Source organism: Protopterus annectens, chromosome 4.part0 (genome assembly GCF_019279795.1).
Source record: "Protopterus annectens isolate FY-2018-M chromosome 4.part0, PAN1.0, whole genome shotgun sequence".
In the NCBI taxonomy this organism is placed as follows: domain Eukaryota; kingdom Metazoa; phylum Chordata; order Ceratodontiformes; family Protopteridae; genus Protopterus; species Protopterus annectens.
The window spans coordinates 660,514,740-660,534,538 of NC_056733.1; the positions used below are offsets into that span (position 1 = coordinate 660,514,740).

The following is a 19,799-nucleotide window of genomic DNA, read 5'->3' on the forward strand; positions in this document are numbered from 1 at the left end:
GCCACAGGTACAGGTATCGCTCTTCGTAGGCATGCCTGGATGTGGCTCTGTTCCTTCACGGAACCCTTCGTCTTCCTTTACTAATACCCCATTTGACGGCTCATCTTTGTTTGGGCCAAAGGTGAAGGAGACTTTGACAAGGTGTGAGCAAGAAGGAAAGACTCTGTCTGCTGTCAGAGTCAGTTTTTCCACCCCCACTCGACCCTTTCCTAAGGTCAGAGGGGAGGAAAGATGTGGTTCCGGAAAGCCCAAGGAGACTTTCAAGACACACATGGAAAGCCCCCCTCCAGAGGCAGAGGAGGGGGTTTCAATGAAAGACTCCGCCCTCACGGCAGAGGGGGTCCGTAACACCAGGTTGACAGAGATCATTTCTCTGGTCAGTCCTACCAGCGCTCCTGAAGGGAGGCCCGGCTGTCCTACTCTGGAGGCAGTCTGGGGTCGCTTATCATTGTACCCAAAAGCCTGGCTAAATATAACAAATGACAGTTGGGTACAAAGTATCATTTCCAGAGGGTATTTCATACCATTCTCCACCCAGCCCCTTCCCATCAAAAAAATCCCGGACGTTCCACCCGGTCACATGGCACAAGCAGCAATAGAGGTGCGCCGATTGCTAGTAAAAGTCATCCAGCCAGTCCCGGCAGACCAGACAGGATTTGGAACTTACTCAAGATTCTTTTTGGTTCCAGAGAAAACAGGGGACTGGAGACCCATTTTAGATCTCAGCAGACTCGACCAATTTGTGAGAAAAGAGAAGTTCCGAATGGTCACGCTACAGTCCATACTCCCATTTCTAGGGAAGGACAATTGGATGTGCTCAATAGATCTCAAGGATGCGTACTACCACATAAAGATGGCCAGACCATCCAGAGATCACCTGCGTTTCCGGCTGGGAGCCAATCATTATCAATTCCAAGCTCTGCCCTTTGGTCTCACTACAGCCCCCCAGAGTGTTCACCAAGTGTATGGCAGTAGTCACGGCTCACCTGAGGCGTCTAGGATTCCATGTGTTTCCGTATTTGGATGATTGGCTCCTTACCTCCACCACCAGGCATCAACTTCTTCAAGCGAGAGAGGCTACTCTGACACTCTGCGATCGGCTAGGCATTACAGTCAACTTTGAAAAGTCTGCCTTGTTGCCATCGCAGCATATTGTCTTTATAGGGACAGAACTAGACATGTAAACCACCACTCTTCGTCTTCCACCAGAAAGAATTTCTGTTCTTCGCCAACACATCATGTCCCTGATGTCAAAGAACAGAGCACCAGCTGCAGAGGTATTGAAAGTTCTAGGATTGATGGGGGCAGCTATTTTAGCAATCCTGTTAGCAGGGATGCATATGAGAATCCTTCAATGGCTTCTATTCACACAATGGTCTTACCAAGAACTTCCAATGAGTCACATGATCCTGATAAATTCCTGCAGGAAGGATCTTCAGTGGTGGTTGACGTCTCTTCATGCCACAATAGGACGTCCCTTCATGCTCCCCCCTCCAGTTGCCACTGTGACCACGGACACTTCTTTGATTTGGGGGGGGGGGGCTTTTTCAGCGAAAGACTGCCCAAGGCACATGGACAGATCAAGAATCACATCTGCATATCAATGTCCTGGAGATGAGATCAGTACTTCTAGCGTTGCAATACTTTCAGGACTCTCTTCCTCTAGGGACAATTGCAATACAGATAGACAATATGTCCGTGGTCTGGTACCTGAACAAACAAGGCGGGACCAAGTCTTATCCCCTTTGCCGAGAAGCCCTCAGAGTATGGCAGTGGGCACTGTCATCCCAGCGCTTTCTGTTGGCAACGCTCATCCCGGGCAAATCCAACATTATAGCAGACAGACTGAGCAGAGCAATTTTATTGCCCCACGAATGGTCCCTCAAACAAGAGATTGCAGACAAGATCTTCCGCAAATGGGGCCAGCCTTCCTGCGATCTGTTTGCCAGTCACATCAACAACAAATGCAGAAGCTATTTTGCCCCGATTCCCAGGCCAGGTCACTCCTGAAGGGATGCTCTTGTCCACGATTGGCCCCCGGGTCTCTTCTACACATTTCCACCAATTCCCCTGATACCCAAATTCTTACAGAAAGCAAAGTCGCTGGGACGGATGATCATCCTTATAGCCCCTCATTGGCCTCAGCAGATTTGGTTTCCGTTTCTTTACCATCACATTCTGGAAGATCCATGGATCCTGGACCCGGTTCCGGACTTGTTGACACATCCGTCAGGGGATCTTCATCCATCCTTGCAGACATTGAAGCTATCTGCTTGGCTGCTCCAATTCCCCGCATAGCCAGTCTATAATCTTTCCCATGGCACTAGTCAAATTTTGTTGGCTTCCCATAAACCTTCCACTAGAAAATTGTAGCGTAGTAAGTGGAAGAGATTTTCCATTTGGGCTTCTTCCCACAACATTGACCCTTACCAAGCGCCACTGTCTTCTATCCTGCAATTCTTGACAGAAATCTTCAACAAAGGAGCAGCGGCTGCTACAGTGTGAGTGCAATTAGCTGCTATATCTAATTTCCATTTAGGAATCGATAGTTTGAATATTATGGCTCATCAATTGTCTGCTTTTCTAAAAGGTTCTTTTCACATGAGGCCTCCAGTGAAGACACCTTATTATCCCTGGAATTTGAATTTTATGTTATCTTGTATCATTCTTCCTCCTTTTGAGCCTGCATCATCTTGTGAACTAAAATTTCTGTCATGGACTAAAATTTCTGTCATGGAAAACTATCTTCCTAGTAGCCATCACTTCAGCCCGCAGTGTGTCAGAGCTCCAAGCCCTCTCCATCAAGCCCCCTTATATGGTCTTCCATGCTGATAGAGTATCTCTCAGGACAAATCCATCCTTTTTGCCCAAAGTATGTTCTGAGATTAACATTAATCAAGTCATTGAGTTGCCCGTTTTCTTCCCTAATCATACCAGCAAATTGGAATATATGTTGCACACAAACTTGATGTTCATAGACAACTTAGATTTTATTTGGACAGAACAAAAGACATTAGGAAATCAGATCAGCTCTTTGTGTCCTTTTCTGAGGCCAGGAAAGGTAAACCAGTTGCTAAAACAACCCTAAGTGGCTGTCTGTTTGTATCACCTGCACATATTCTTGTCATAACATGCCTTTGTCTACTAAAGTAAAGGCTCATTCAACCAGAGCAGTTTCTACCTCTTCAGCCTTTTAAGCAACAATGTCTATGCAGCAGCCACATAGTCTAAACCTCACAGTTTTTTAACTCATTACAAAGTGGATATGGCCTCCAGGGACAGGGCTTCATTTGGTTCTACGGTTCTGAAGAGTGTACTTCCGTGAGCCACCCAAGATCAGGGTGCTAGGGACGCTACCCATCAGTGAAGAATGAACGGCGAGATTGAACAACTTCACATAAAGACGTTATGTACTCACCATAACGTTCCATGTGAGTTGTTCCATCTCGCCTTCATTCTTACATCCCTCCCTCCTTCCCCCTCCTGGCTGGCAGTTGACCTGGAGGCTGTCTTCATCCTGGTTTTTCAATGTGTCTTCATTCCTAAGCAGAATAATTATTGTACTTCTATATGGTACGCAGTAAACAAGATCTGAGGTAATTCCAGCAGTGTGTTGTGGGATAAGGGGTGGGGTCTCGAGCTAGTGGAGAACTTTGAGCTTGCTAGTCGGCCGTGTCGGAGCAGAGGATCGGCTCCGAACCCATCAGTGAAGAATGAAGGCTTGATGGAGCAACTCGCATGGAACGTTATGGTGAGTACATAACTTCTTTATTTGCTAGATGGGCTCCAGCAGTGATAGAAGAGGGGAAATAACAGTAATTGTAGATTTGTTTTAGTAAGGGGCTGTTGGCAAGTGAGTAAAATTAAGCTAGCTTTTGTTTATTTTCCACCAAAAACTGCAGTTTAGAGCTTAAGAAAATTTGGGGAAAATCAGCTTTCTGCTAGGAATGCTACTTTCAAGTGGGGACTGACGCTTGATTTGCAATAGTGAAGACATATGGGGCCTAGAAAACAAAATATAACAAAAAAGGATACATAATAAATGTTTGAAAATGTTTGGTATGGAAGAATTGAATTCAGTAGTAGGAACTCTGACCTGATTTACATATTATTCCCCAAGGTATAACTACTGGGCTAGACTAAACAGAAGTTATATTTCACAAAAACATGCGTGTTTGATTGAAAGCTTTGATGCACATCTAATAACTATTTTAAATCACGCACCAGTAAACTACAAGATAGAAATGCAGGATAATGAAGTAAAACTGGGACGCTGCTGGTTTCCCACCTAACTGTTAAGTGAGGAATTTAAGGAATGGGTAGTGGACATTTTGAGTGTTGGGGAAGATAGAAATGTCTTCAGAAGTTATAGCTAGTTAGAGGAATAAAATGAAAATGGAGTTTAAAAATGGGGTAGAAATCAGAGAGAAGAGAGATGGTTAAGAAGTAATGGCAATTATTTAGAGGTGCTGACAAAGGTTAAAGTTTTGCAGAGTAAGGGGAATTTCACAGAACAAGAGGAGGCACAATTGCAGAGTGCTAAAGAGAAAATAAGGGAGTATCTGGATAATATGCATGTGTTCAGAAAGATTGCTGTTGAGCAACTTTTTTGATAACTCCAAAATATAAAAACTTTTAGCACAGTGACTTCGGCAACAGTCAATAGAACGAGTTGTTGCCAAACTTAGGTAGCACATAACAAGAAAATAGCTGAAGATCTTCTAGCAGTATTAAAGATGTTTTGCAAATTTTATGAACATTTGTACAAAACAGAGGAATGTGGATATAGAGAGCACAAATGGAAATATTTATGGGCTACTTAATTATAAGACTAGAGGTAACTGAGGCCTAACTAACAGTTAAGATAGGAAGAGATGAGATAAAAATGGTGATGGAGAATCTTCAGGAAAGTCTCTGGAAACAGATGGTATTCCTGTGGAAGTTCATCAGTTAAGAGGGAAGAAATTGCTAAAGATCTGGAAGATTTTAACAGTATTTTAAAAGGAGGTGAAATGCCAACATCTTAGAAGAAAGCTGTGGTTGACTGTATTACCTGAAGATGGTAAAGAACTATCAGACCCTGCTGTATATAGACCCATTTAGTCTTAAACCATAATTGTCTCATCTAGGTAAAAGAATGGCAAGGGTGTTGCCGAAATGTATAAATATGGATCCCTCTGTTTTTTGGAGGGGTGTTGTCCAAATTGATAAATTTGAATCAGTGTGATGTTATGTTGTCTTATCTCGCCTTCATTCTTACTGGAAGTGTTCAGAGCCGATCCTTGGCTCCGACTCAGCTGAATACACTAGCTGGAAGTCCCTAACTTGACTAGTGGCATGAAGGTATCCCGTCATGCAGTGTTGTAATTTCCCATATCTCGTTTGCTGTTTTACGAGTTTGGATGCTGTCTCCTTGGCTGTGGTTAATTTTTTTTTTTAATTTCTATTTTTTTTCCCTTTATTAAACTATATTTAGCTTTAATATTTGCTTATTATTATTAGTTTTTTCTGCAGTTTAATTGTATGCTGTGGTTTCAAGTGCTTCTATCTTTCTAGTGTTTGCTTTTGTTGGCCGTCGTTAATCGCAAGGCCTTTTTGCTTTATTCCCGTTTTGGTAGTGGTGTAGTTAGTGCTACAGTAGAAGTTAGCTTTTCTATATACTTATTAGCTCATTTCAGTCAGAGAGCTAATTTTCTGCTGTGTATCCCTTTCGCTCGCAACTTTACTAGGTCCGTTTAAGTTAGAGGGCCTAGTGCCCGTTTAATTTAGAGTGCAGAGTTGTTCCCCTTGTTATCTTGTTAGACGTATGTTTTAGGTTCATAGATACGTACTAGGCTATCTGCCCGAGGGCACCTGTAAGCCTAGCCAGAATGTGTTGGCTTTCATCTCCCCCTTAGATTAGTTCCCTGTGCCCCTGTCCAGAGCGACTGCAGTGATCCCTGGGGTAAATTTTCTGTTTCCCATCCACTCGTCAAGGTTCCTCTTGAAGAGTGTTAGTGAGGGGCTCTGCCTAATGTAGATTGGAATCCTGTTCCGAAGCATGGGGAGTCTCTGGGACAGGAATCTGTCCCTCCAGCACATCCTATTTATCGTTGTGGTGAGGTTTAGATCCCTAGAGCATGTGGCTCTCTGGGATTTGGGTTTTTTAGGTGGCGCATGGCCATCAGTTCTGGGTTGGACATAGTCTTGTATGTCAGGCAGAGATCACCTCTGAGTAAGCGGTATGCAACCGAGTGCAGCTGGAGTTTCTTCAGTCGGGCTGTATAGGGCATCTGTCTGTGGCCAGTAATCCTCTTGGTGAGGTACTTCTGTGGTCTTTCCAGCTGTTGCAGGTATCTTGTAAGGTACATCCCAAATGTGGGGTGTTGTACTGTATGATGGGTCTGATGAGTAGAGTGGCACAGTAAACTCTCTTGTTCTACATGCAAACCCTTTTGTGATTAGGTGGGCCACATAGAAGGATTTTCTAATCACCTTGGCAATATGATTATCAAAGTAGAGATTACTATCTACTTGGGTCCCCAGATCCATTGTTACATTTTCTGTATTTAGGGGACTACCACATATGTGGTAGTTCACGGGTACCTTTTTTCCAAAGGGGATGACTATGCACTTTTTGGCATTTAGCTTGAGGCCATGATTTTGACACCAGGTATCCGTCTCAGTGAGACAATTCTTGAGGATGTCTATCAGCTGGAGAGTCAATTATATTATATTTATAGTATGGTAATATAGCTTCAGACTTTAAATATTTTTTGGTGTCTGCTAGTTTTGTTGCAGAGGTGTCAAGCTTTACCAGTTATTGTTCTAATGTGGTTTCCTTTCAGAAATGTCAAAGGAAACTAGAGAGAAGGAACCCAAGCCTTCAGGGTTTAAAAAGTGTCAGAAATGGTCTCAGATGATCTCCATCTCCGATGGGAATAACATTTGTGTCTATTGTTTGGGGGCTGTTCACCTCCAGGAAACTTGCACTGTCTGTCATTCCTTTAGCTCTCGTGTTCTGCAGGAGAGAAAGCATAAGGTTATACTCAAAGGGCTCCTGAAACCATCCTTTGAGGAGGCTCTACACAAGTCTTCTTCCAGTAGATTTCCTTCAGCTAAGAGTGACAAGGCTTCAAAACGGCCATCTCCAGCTTCTTCGGCTCAGTCGGAGCCGCCGCTAAAATTGGCTAACACCTCTGATGGATCGATCTCCTCGGCTCCACAGCTCTAGGAACCGACGGAGATCATAGACTTGGACAAATCTAGTCCTTTGGCTCCACAGCCTTCAGAGTTGAAAGAGACTGTTTTTCAGAGCCGGTCTGCCGAGTTGTCACTGGTCTCCCTTACTTTGAGATCTCGCTCACCAACCCTCTCCTCTAGGCCCTCTAGGAGCTTATCGGACAATGACATGGACAGGGTAGTGTGCAGACTTTTGAAGTCGCCAGCGCTGGATAAATTGTTTTCGGCTCAGGCCCAGCCGGTTCCAAAGTCAGCCAAGACTATGACTATTACATCCACGATGATTCCTCCTCCAAGCTGAATCTTCAGAACCGGAATGCCAAGTACCGCTTGCTGTAGATTCTTTGGTTCCGAGACCCCTTCAGGAGATTTCAGAACTGATCCCTGCTCCGACTCCCTTGGTGCTGTCTGGGAATCTAGGGGCCGAAGCTCTCCAGTCGTCTCCGGGGGGAACGCTCGGACCAGAGTTTATTCAGTTCCGAGTTTACCTCTCGGGGCTTTGGCTCGGCTGAGCTCAGCTCCTACATCAGCCTTGGAGCTGATCTCCTTTGAGCCGGGGATTTCCTCTTTCCTTGGAACCAGAGGTATCCTCGGAGCCAGGGGGGATCTGCCTTCGAGCTGATGAGTGTGCTGTCCCCTCCTGCAGCTCTACACAAGGATACTGGTATTCTCCCCCCCCCCCCCAAAGTACTGTCGTCTGTCTCGACACTACCCCATCTACAGGACAGCAGAGATCCAGAGCCTCAGAGAGCCCCATTGGGCAAGCCCCACTCTTCAGGGACCTCCCCAGAATACCCTTCTGAGGAGGCTCCTCGAAAGAGAACATGCAAGCAGAAGCATATTGACTCCCCTGATGAGTCCATCACCTCTGACACCGATCTTGAGGAGTCAGAAGGGGTCCCCAAGGTCGTCCTCTTTAGATATCTCCTTTGCAGATGCCCTAGAGATCCTGAAACAGAGAGGCGGTTGGAAATCCATCAACCCTTCTGATGAGGAGTCGATGCACCTGAAGGCTTTTGGATATCAACCTTCAGCCTCTTGGGTGTCTCCGCCTTTCGAAGAGCTACTGGATTTGGTTAGTCAAGGTGTGGGAGTCACCAGACACTATGAAACCAGTCCCTCGGAGGCCAAATAAATTCTTGTCAGCACCTGTGGAAAAATAATTTCTCACAAAAGGCGTTCTGTAGATACTATGGTGGTGGCAGCAGCCACCAAGAAGGAACTCTGTGAAACATACTCTTTTGTCCATCCACCAAATAAGGACTCCAGGACGATGGACAGATATGGGAGGCAAGTTTTTTCATCAGCGACGTTTACCCTTAAATCGCTGAACTATCTTTTGCACTTTATGAGGCTACAAAGAAATCTCCCGAACGAGTTAGGAGATTGTCTCCAAGGTTCACTGGCTGCAGGGGTGTCAGAAATGGTCACTTCTCCGCTATCAGCCTTAAATTCCATCGTTAACGCCTCCATGAGACTGGTATCCTATGCAGCAGATGGAGCGAGCAGGGCAGCGGGTTCTGGAGCTTCCCTGAAAAGGCACTTCTGGATGTGCTTATGCAACTTTTCGGAGCCCTTCAATTCTACCTTTACCAATGCCCCTTTTGATGGTTCCTCACTTTTTTGGACTCAAGGTCGAGGACACACTCACCAGATGTGAGCAGGAAGGGAAAACTCTCTCTCTGCCATTGGGGTACAGTTTTCCGTTCCTTCAAGACCTTATCCTGAAGGTTAGAAGAGTGGGAAAATGTGGTTCTAATGATCCCAGGAAGTTTTTTAAGATGCATGAGGTGAACCCTTCCCCAGGGGCAGAGAGGGAGGCAATAATGGTATACGTCATCCTACAGGCGGGGGGGGGGGGGGTCTGCAAAACCAGGGTGACTTTGATTCCTTTTGCGGCCAGCCCTACCAGCGCTTCTGAAAGGAGGCCCGTCTGCTCTACTCTGGAGGCAGTCGGGGGCCGTGTTTCTTTGTACTCATAAGCCTGGTGAGATATCACAAGAGACAAGTGGGTACAAAGTATAATATCCAGAGGCTATTCCATTCCCTTTTGCCACCCTGTCCCACAGATCAGAACAATCCTGTATGTTCCACCCAGTCAGAGGGAACAAGCAACATTAGAAATTCAAAAGTTGATAGACAAAAGTCATCCAGAAAGTCCCTGCAGACCAAATAGGATTCGGAACTTACTCAAGATTTTTTTTAGTGCCAAAAGAACAGGGGACTGGAGACCCATTTTGGATCTCAGCAAGTTAAACGAATCTGTGAAGAAGTCCAAGTTCCAAATGTTAACACTGCAGTCGATTCTTTTCTTTTTAGGGAAAGACAATTGGATGTGCTCAGTAGACCTCCAAGATGCATACTACCACATAAAAATGGACAGAGCATCAAGGAGTCACTTACGCTTCCTGCTGGCCAGATTGTCAATGGACAGTATTTGTGCTGCTGCTACATGGGCAGCTCTTCATACGTTTATTACTCATTACAAAGTGGATTTGGCCTCCAGGGACAAGGTCTCCTTTGGTTCCACTGTGCTGAAAGATGTTCTTCCATAAGCCACCCGGGGATAAGGTGCTAGGGACGCTGTCCCATCCGGTAAGAATGAGGCGCGATAGGACAACATAACATTCCATGTTTGTTGTCCATCTCACCATTCATTCTTATGACCCTCCTACCTTCCCCCAGCCAATGACTCCTAGAGGAGAGTTTTTTCCTTCCTTAAGGAGCTCCTTTGTAGGTTTTTTTTTTTCCTTGTTTCTATACCTGCTGTATCATGGGTAGTTTATACAGATTATTTATAGATAGCAGCAAACAAGATCTGGGGAATTACACCACTGCATGATGGGATACCTTCCTGCCATGAGCCAAGTTAGAGACTTCCAGCTAGTGTATTCGGCCAAGTCGGAGCAGAGGATCGGCTCTGAACCTATCTAGTAAGAATGAATGGCGAGATGAACAACATACATGGAACATTATGGTAAGTACATAACTTCTTTTTTTATTTTTTGGAGGGGAATATTTGACAACATTAATAGAAGAATGATGATCCAGAGGGAAGAAGAATGTAAGAAAATCCCAGTGTTGTATTGATGTGAAGGAAGCATTCAAGAGTACAAGCTGGGATTTCGAGTAGGGTAATAGAAGTGTTTGCATTCCTTAATACAATAATAATGTTAATTAAGAGGCTATATGAAGGATTGGAATCCATAATTAAAGTGGGACAGTTCCTCAATGATAAGTTGTTTCAGTAGAGGACCAAGGCAGAGGTGGCTTATTTCACCTTTATTTATTTGCATTATATTTAGAGCCATTGGCAAAGAAATTAAAGGAATCAGAAATGCAAGGATGTAATTGGTATGTCAATGATATTAATTTTGTACCTGATAAATCCAGTAAAAGAATATTTCAGTGATGTGGAACATTTTGAGATAGTTTCAAGTCTTTTTATGATATGCAATTAATGAAAATCCAAGCATGCAGTAACTGTAAATTACATACCCAGAGATGAATTGATTCATCAGTACTCATATTTATTGTATATAAGATGTAGTAGTTAGGAGTATTGATTAAAAATACTTCTGTTATGGCAGCTAAGGATATGTGAGAAGAGACTAAACAAAAATATAGTACAATAACTGAGAAACTGGAAGCTGTTGTTTATGGATATGGATACCAAGGTACAACCAGTGAAAATGTTTTTATTCCCTTTAGTTTTATGTACTGGTCAAGTATAATTTTATCAGCCAGAGAAGTTGTGGACTTTAATGTATATGGGAGGAGAAGAGGGCAATACTTAAGTGGGTTAAATTGATCCTCCCAATAAAGCAGGGTGGTTTTAGGATTACCTAATTTGAAGGGATATTTTAGAGCTGCACAGTTAATGCTCATATACATAACACAAGCAGAAGGTTATAATTTAAAATGGAAAGGGATGAAGTGTATGGGGGGGGGGGGTTCAAGAAATAGAGAATCGAGTTTTGGATGCAGATCCCCAAGGAGAATACCAAAAACAATGCAGCATATTATGTTCATAAAGTAGCAGAAAATATTCTATAAACTAAGCCAAAAAGAGAATGGAGAAAGGAGATTTTGCCAATAGGAATGACTGAAAGTGCAGGTACAGAAAATAGGCAGGAGGGTGTGGGAATTTACAGGCAAAAATTGGCAAAGGAACCAAGGTATGGGGAGCAAATAACTATAGACGGTAAGGTAATACATTGGGATGAGGCCAAGAAAACATTTGGACTGTAGGCGAGAAACTAACGTCTCTTCCTAGGAATTGATATCAGAGTATAGGTTAAGACAAATGGATAAGGAAAACGAGTAGCGTTAAACTTAGGAAGAACTTACCATGTCTGGCAATTCATATCCTGTATCACAACTTTGATTCATTTCCTTTGTTGCAACCATTTGCTAGACCAGCATTTGTGACAAAGTACTCTGTAAAGAATTTGTAACTCTGCCAACTCATTACTTTCCTCAAAAACATGTTTCCAGTTGGCTATCCTCTGACTCATCACACCTTCAGCGTTTGCTTTCTGTCAGAGGAAAAAATCTGACATTTGTTTGGGGTACAAAAATAACTTTGCAAATGCTTATAGTAAAAAATCCTAAACCACCTAGAGTTTGTTGAATACTTGGGAGCCATGCATTATTGTTTTGTGTTTGCCTTTCCATTCATTCTTGCCAGTCTTTACTAACCTCCATAAATGTATTCTTCTGTATGGTATGCAGCATTGTATATGACTTACTGATTGATCACTTTTAAAACATCTTTCAGAGATTATCTTTTGCTTAGGACTTCCTTCCCCTTTGTTTATACTCTTTTTATTAATCCCTGGTAGAGAAGGTAGTCTCTAACCTGCAGCTCAAACTTCTGCTTGGCCTCATCCCATTGCATTACTTTTCCATCTCTAGTTATTTGCTTTTAATAGCATTGTTCCTTTGCTATTTTTTCCCAGTAAATTCTAACCTAATCTTGCCTGTTTTGTATACCCTGTTTGCAGTCATATTTATTGGTAAAATTTTCTTTCTACATTCCCTTGTTGGCTTAGTTCATAGAATATGTTTTGTACTTTATGAATATAAAATTCTGTACGATGGTTATTCTCCTTATGGATCTGTATCCAAAATCCTACTCTGTCCTTACTTTTCAAACTCTCCCTTTTCATTGTCATCCTTCCTCACTTTTGATTTGTAGCATTCTTGTGTTATGTTTATGAGCCTCAATCAATTTCAACAATTGGCTTAAGTATTGGTGTCATTCAAAGGGGATCCAATGCCTGTCAGCCTGGGATGACATGCTCGACAAGCCACGATGCTTCGCTAGGGACGGCTTGCACCTGTCACCCCTAGGCTTTTGGATATTGGCAAAGGCTCTTGCTACCCCCATAGTGCCTTTTTTAGGCAAGGCTCAAAAGACATACCCACCTCTATAGGTATCACAAGGGATAAGAAACTAAGAGTAATGCTACTCAATGCCAGAAGTCTAAACCTCAAGATGCACGCACTCGAAACTCTCCTTAGCATGGAGAACATCGATATCTGTGCAATGCAATCTTCAGACATGGCTTCCAGTAATCTACAGGAGGATACAAGACAACTGCATACAGACCTTGTTAAAATAAACAAAACACTGATGGAGTATATCAGCACAAACAAAAGGCTGGAAAATAATGAAAAAAGCTTTAAACAGATATTCAGATGAGATAATAAAGCTGCAAAAATCAGAGGTCGAAATGAAAAGGCTGGCTGAATATGAAACTCAAACAAAATAAAACCAGCAGAAACATTCTCCACTTTTTTGTGGGTGTGTTTTAAGATGTTGTAGCACTGAAGAAGGGGTAACCTGAAAGCTTTGCTTGTTTTTCAAACTGGATGATTGTTTAATAAAGTGGAGAACATTTCTGCTAGTTCGTTTTTGCTTGTGAACATGAAACTGCTCAGGAAGAGATGTTTCAAAAAAAATAATAGAATTAGAGGACAGAGCACTTAGGGAAAGCCAGAGATTTTCAGCTATACCTGAGAAAGCTGGAAGTAACCGACTTCATTAATTTTATGAAAGCACAAATAAGCAACTGGACTGGTATTGCACAGCAGGATTTGTTAGTTGAAAGGGTACATCATGTGTATGCTCCAAACCTAGCTATAAGAAAGCAACCTAGACCTTTAATAGTGAAGATGCAGTCCTACCAGCACAAGGAGTTGATTCTGAAAAACTGTGGCAGAAGGGCAAAATACTAAAAGTGGAAGAGAGCAGAGTGTTTGTAGAGAATGAATTCTCATTGTACACCAGGCAGAAGAGAAGTACATTCATTCCACTATTCAGAGCATGTCGAGACGCAGGTGTGAGATTCAAACTGCTGTATCCGACTGTCTTTAAGGTATTCTTCCCTGGAGGGACAAAATCATTTTTTGATGAAGTGCATGTTAAGGAGGAAATATAAAAGTTTGTTTGACAAAAATGAGCAGTGAAACAGGTGATTCTGCTTCTTGTTGTTCTGGTGATAAAGACCACAGTGAGACAATACCTGTGAAACCTTTTCCAGTATTTCAGTGGAAAATGGTGGGAAGGAAGGGAGCTCAAGAGTTGATTAGAAGAATCGAGAGTACATTGGAAATGAAGCAGAGATTTGGGCAATGGAGAAGAACAGAAATAAAACCAGTAACTTACTGTGGGATTACAGTGCAGTAATTATATTTGTGAAATATGACAGAACAAAAAAATCTGGAAATATTGGACTTTTTCAAAATTTGTTGGATATGTGGAGATTCTAAAGTATATGCCTTACTTCATGTCATTAATGCTCGGAAAAATGCTTTGGGGAGGGGAAGAGAGGAGAGAAAGCTATAAGTAAAGAAAACATTTTTTCTTAATAGTACTGTATTTGTGGTGTATGATTTTCTTTGCATGCTATTTTTGTGTGTAATAGGAATTGTAAACGAGTGCTGCTTTTTCTCACCTTCTCTTTCTCTCTCTTGTACAGTTTTGAGAAATATAGGCAACACAATGTTAAAAAATAAAAAAGAGCCTGGTTAAAAAGGCATGACAAAGTTAAAATTAATGTACTTTTTCTCATTCTTGCATAGGAAAATGACTCGCCTGAGGACCTTGGATTGATTAGTTTTAAGACAGAGCAAGTAAATGAAAAAGAGTATTGACTATATCAGGCTTTTTTTTCTAGCAAATGCATGTATACTTAGTAGCAATTCTGCAGCTGGTCTTCATGTTTATATGGAAACAATGTGATTAAAGAGAAATTGGCTGTCTGGTTCTCATGTCTGTATGGAAGCAGTCTGATAAAGAAAAACTAGTGATTCTGGTGGAAGGGGATTGGCTGAGAGAAAAAGAAAAGAGGAAATTGGCTAGGACATAATATAATGTTCTTTGAAAGCAATCATGGATTTTCCAAGTTGGAGAGCTTTAAAGACCGGACAAAACCATTTAGACTTGAAGTAAAGTTTTCTCAGTTTTTTTGGAAATGCAATGAGGATACTAATATAAACCAATGCTTTTGTTTTTTTCTTTTTTTCTCTTTTTCTTCAGTTTTAGGAAATGTAGGCACTGCAATAAAAAAAGAGGGAGAGAGAAGGGGGGTCTGGTTAACAAAGTTTGACAAAAGAAAAATCAGTGTGCTTTTTCCCATATTTGTGTAGGGAAATGACTAGGTCAAGACCCTAGGCATTATCCAGTACCAAGTTTCATCACAAAGCATGTAAATGAAAAAGAATATTGAATATTTTAAGCTTTTTTTCTGGTAAACAAGTTATCCTTAGCAGTTTTGTCTGGTTTGCATGTCATTAGAATACAATTTGATATGAAAGCATTCAAGCATTTTCTCAGCTGGGAAAGCTATAAAGATAGGCAAAATTAAATAGCTTTACTAATAGCACAGGCTGTACCATGCGCCTTAGCATGACTAGCTTTTCTTTTTGGTTAACTCTATCCTGTCTGTGTGGCTATCAACTTAGAAATTTTGTTTTTATTAGGAAGCAAAAACTTCAATATTTAAAGATGTACATAGTTTTGTGTGTTAAGTTGATTGTTTTTTTTTTTTGGGGGGGCGGGGGTTGTTTGTTCTGTTTCAGGGTTTTTGAGAAACTTAAGTTATGTAAGATGTCGCATAGACTCAAATGGATATGACAAGAAACAACTGTATAAAAAGAGAACTTGCCAAACAGTATATGCATGTAACATAAAAGTTGGATCTTGACATTTAACAAAAAAGCAGCTATACATAAAAGGTCGTAATAATCACTATATAAGAAAATGGTGCTTTCTGTAAAGTCTTTCAATCTGAATGGTCTTGCAGATAAATATTAAAAGAGAGAGAGTAGTGAACTATATTAAAAAATGTAGAGTGCAAATAGCTATGCTACAAGAGATGCACCTGGAAAGAATTGAACATGTGAATTTGATAAAGGTTTTCAGGAAGGTTATTCTGTGGAATATCTGGGGCAAAGGAAAAGAGGAGTACTTATATTAACTGCAAGAGGAGCTCCAATAGTGATAAAAGAGGAAAAAATGGTAATAATGAAAGATAGGATTACATTTGCATATATTTAAATTCCACCTAAAACTGCTATAGTGGAGCTTCAGAATATTCTGGGAGAAATAATCAGCTTTCAGCGAGGAGTATTATTTATAGGTGGAGACTGGAATTTGGTTTGTATCAGTAAAGATGTGTCTGGGTGGCCTAGAAGGGGAAACCATAACAAAGGAGGGTAGATTTATGAAAAACTTTATGAAAATGTTTGGCGTGGAAGATGTGCATTCAGTACTAGGAGTCCGACTGAATTTAGGTATTATTCTCCAAGATACAAAAACCTGGGCTAGACTAGATAGCATTTATATCTCACAGGAACGTGCATTTAATTGAAGGTCTTGAAATGCACCCAAGAACTATTTCAGATCATGCGCCAATAATAAATAAAATAACGGCGGTGGTAACGGTAATACCTATAGAGAGTAAAGATCCATCGGATCCAGCTTCATACAGGCCCATTTCAATTCCAAACCATAATTATAAAGTGTTTATGTCTATAATGGCTAAAAGAATGGCAAAAATGATACCAAAAGTGATAGATATGTATCAGTGTGGTTTTGTGGAGGGGAGGCCAACTTTTGACAGTACTGACAGAACATTGATGATCCAGAGGGAAGCAGAATGCAAGAAAATGCCATTGTTATTGGTGGGTCTTGATGCAGAGAAAGCATTTGACAAAGTGGACTGGGACTTCATGAGCAGGGCAATGGAAGCATTTGCTTTCCCTGATATAATTATAAGGTTGATTAGGAGTATATATGAGGAGTCGGAGGCAAAAATTAAAGTGGGTGGGGTCCTCTCTGAAAACCTGTGCTTGAGTAGAGGAACCAGCCAGGGTTGTCTACTTTCCCCTTTGTTTACATTATGTTTAGAACCATTGGCAAAGAAAATAAGGGACTCAGAAATTCAAGAATATAATTGGTGTGGTAGTTAGGAAAAGCTGGCACTATTTGCAGATAGTGTTTTATGTATGACAAAACCAAAAAGTGATAGTGTTGTGGAATATTTTAGGACAGTTTCAAATCTTATCTGGATACCAAATTAATGAAGCTAAAACTAAGGCAATAGCATTCTGTTATTTACTCTCACACAAATTGGTCCAACAATGTCCATATTTATGTTTACATGATAAAATGAAGTATTTAGGACTATGGATTAGAAATGAGACTGTTGTGGCAGCTAAGGGTATGTGGGAAGAGTCTAAACTGAAGATGATACAAAAATTGAGAAACTGAAAGCTTTGTTATATGGATATGTGTAATAGGCACTACATTCAAGCAATTAGTGTTTTTAGTCCCTTTAGTCCTGTATTCAGGTCAGACATATTTTTATCAACCAGAGGAGAAGCTGTGGATAGCAGTTAAATAAAGAGTTGAAGGATTTTATCTGGGAAGGGAAGACAGCAAGGGTTAAGTGGGATAAGCTGATTCTTCCAATAGAAGAAGGCAGTCTAGGATTACCCAATTTGAGGGGGTATTTTAGAGCAACACAGTTAAGGCTGTTATACATAGCACAAGCAGAAAACTATAATTCGAAGTGGAAAGGAATGATGATACGGGGGGCGATCTAGAAATGAGAGATTGGGATTTTGGATGCAGACTCTTTAAGGAGATCAAAAATCATACAGAGTATTATATTCATAAAATAGCAGGGAGTATTCTAAGAACTGTACCAGCACAAGAGTGGAGAAAAGAGATTCTGCCAATAGGGATGAATGTGGTTAAGGATTCAGATAATAGGCAACAGGGGGTTGGAATTTATTGGAGACAATTGGCAAAGGAACCAAGGTATTGGGAGCAAATAACTAGAAAGAGAAAGGTAGTAGAATGGGAAGAAGCCAAGAATTTATTTGGACTACATGTTTGGGATTGCCTTCCCTATCAAGGATTGATATTGGAGTATAGGCAAAGCGAAAGAAATAAGGGGCTGCTAAACTAAAGACCAGCACTGGTAGAGTTTTTAATAGAATCTAGAACAGAAGCTGCCTTTAAAAAGGGAATAATTAGTAGAGCATATAAAATACTGCATGATAACCATAAGAATCAGTCAGAGGAACTTAGAAACGATTAGGAAGAGAGATTGGATAAGCAATTCACAGAGACAATTGGGGATAGATGTGCATCTCCAAAATATACAACAAAGTCTAGAAGATTCAGAATCTTTGCCTGAAAGTGTCTACATGGGTGTTTTTATACCCCAAGTAAACTCCAAAGAATTTTTCTTCAGGTGGATAGCAAATGTTGGAGGTGTGATGGGCAGGAAAGAAGTGGCTAGGAACATATTTTTTGGGAGTGTAGAAAGCTGGCACACTTTAGGGATTCCCTGCAGACCTCTATGTTGGAGATGCTGGGTGAGTGGATTGGATTGACTGGGGAGAATACAGAAATGGAATTGCGTAGACATAGTAAAGCCTTGCTGAGTCTAATCATGGTGTCTGCCAAAAAAGGAATTGCTAGAAAATGGAAATCAAAGTCTAGACCAACTTTATCAGGGGTAATGAATATAGTAACAGAGAAAATGTTAGATGTGAATATAGCAACAGAGATGAAATGGGTTGACTTGGGATCTGTAGAAAAGGAAAGACACAAACTACATAGGAAAAAGTGGGAATTGTAGGAACAAATGTACGCAGAGAAGGTATGAGGTTTTAGAGGCAAATTCTGATTGAGCCATATGATGCTTTACTGACATTGACTGGAAAGATTATAAATGATGCATAATGTTTGCAACTGCAGTTTTTTCAGTGTATAATATTTGCAACTAAAGAAGTGTCAGTGTTTGTCTTTCATTTATATAAATGTAAGATTGCCTATGTTGTACGTGATAATTTAATAAAGATGTTTCTTGAAAAAAATTGCCCTTGATATGTGCCAGTTTTCTTTCCAAAATTTTTTAATAGAGTGTATGTAATTCATTTATTTTAAGTCCATAGGCAACTGAGATTCTGTCTACATAGAGCAAAATTTCATTAAGTTCAGTCAATTGTTTCCTTTTCAAAGGCTAAATTGGGACAGTCTGTATTTAAAGTCACTTTAGTTAGGTAGCTCACTAATTGTATTTCTCATGTTTACAATCAAAAAGGTTTGACTTTAGCAAGAACAGCACGAGCTCAGTCCAGAAGGTCTGTTTCCACCTCTTCTGCTTTCTTATCAAGAACTTGCATATATGACATTTGTGCTGCTGTTGCTTGGTGCAGTGCTTATACTGCCATAGCTCATTACAAGTTGGGGACATCTTTCAAGGGTATTAGCAGCATTTGGTTCTGCCGTACTGCAGAATATCCTTCCAAGAAGCCGCCTTGGGTTTACTAGCTTTGGGACTCTGTCCCCGATGGTTGAGAAATTGACGGTAAAGATATCAGATACAGAACTTACGTACTCACCATAACGATGCATGCATGTTGTGTATATTCGTACTTCCTCAACCTCCCTTCCTCCAATCCCTCTTCTATTGGTGTAAGATACTGTTGTATTTGCCTGTTATGACTTGGAGGTATTCATGTCGTTTTGGGCCTTTTCCTGTCTGAGCTCAAGATACCTTTGCTTTTATGTTTGTAGACTTCTGTTCTAGATACCTGCAGGTCTGTTTCTGCATCTTAATATTAAGAGGGCAAACTCAGTCTATGAATGGTGTCTTTGAACGAATAAGTTTGACATTAATGGATGGTTGTTGAGTTTCCAAAGTTATTGTTGGGGGTGGGGGGGTTAAAAAAATGATGAATGTGAACCAGTCCTAATTTTGAATTAGTTTTTCCTACCTAATAACTATTATTTTATTGCTATTAATTTTTTTTTAACAAATGCTGGTCAGATATTTCCCTTCTAGTGCAAGCATAATTTTGTATGTCAGTAATATTTTGATGGGAGTATGTACTTACAGCAGTGGCACTTTTGTCACGTTTTAACACAGTGGCTTGGCCTGAACTTGAGTCTACTGATATAAAACATAGTTGGAATAGTAACCTTTGAGGTTGCTAAACTTGTGAAGTAGCAGTGTCCTTTTTATCCCTAAGGATGTGTGACTTCGCAATTA

General features: G+C 40.9%; 1 protein-coding gene across 1 annotated transcript in view; it reads left to right on the forward strand.

The window, feature by feature from the left end:
- ATXN2 (ataxin 2) overlaps nucleotides 1-19,799 on the forward strand; it is a 2,781,632-nt gene that overhangs the window by 988,251 nt on the left and 1,773,582 nt on the right. The window lies entirely within an intron of this gene.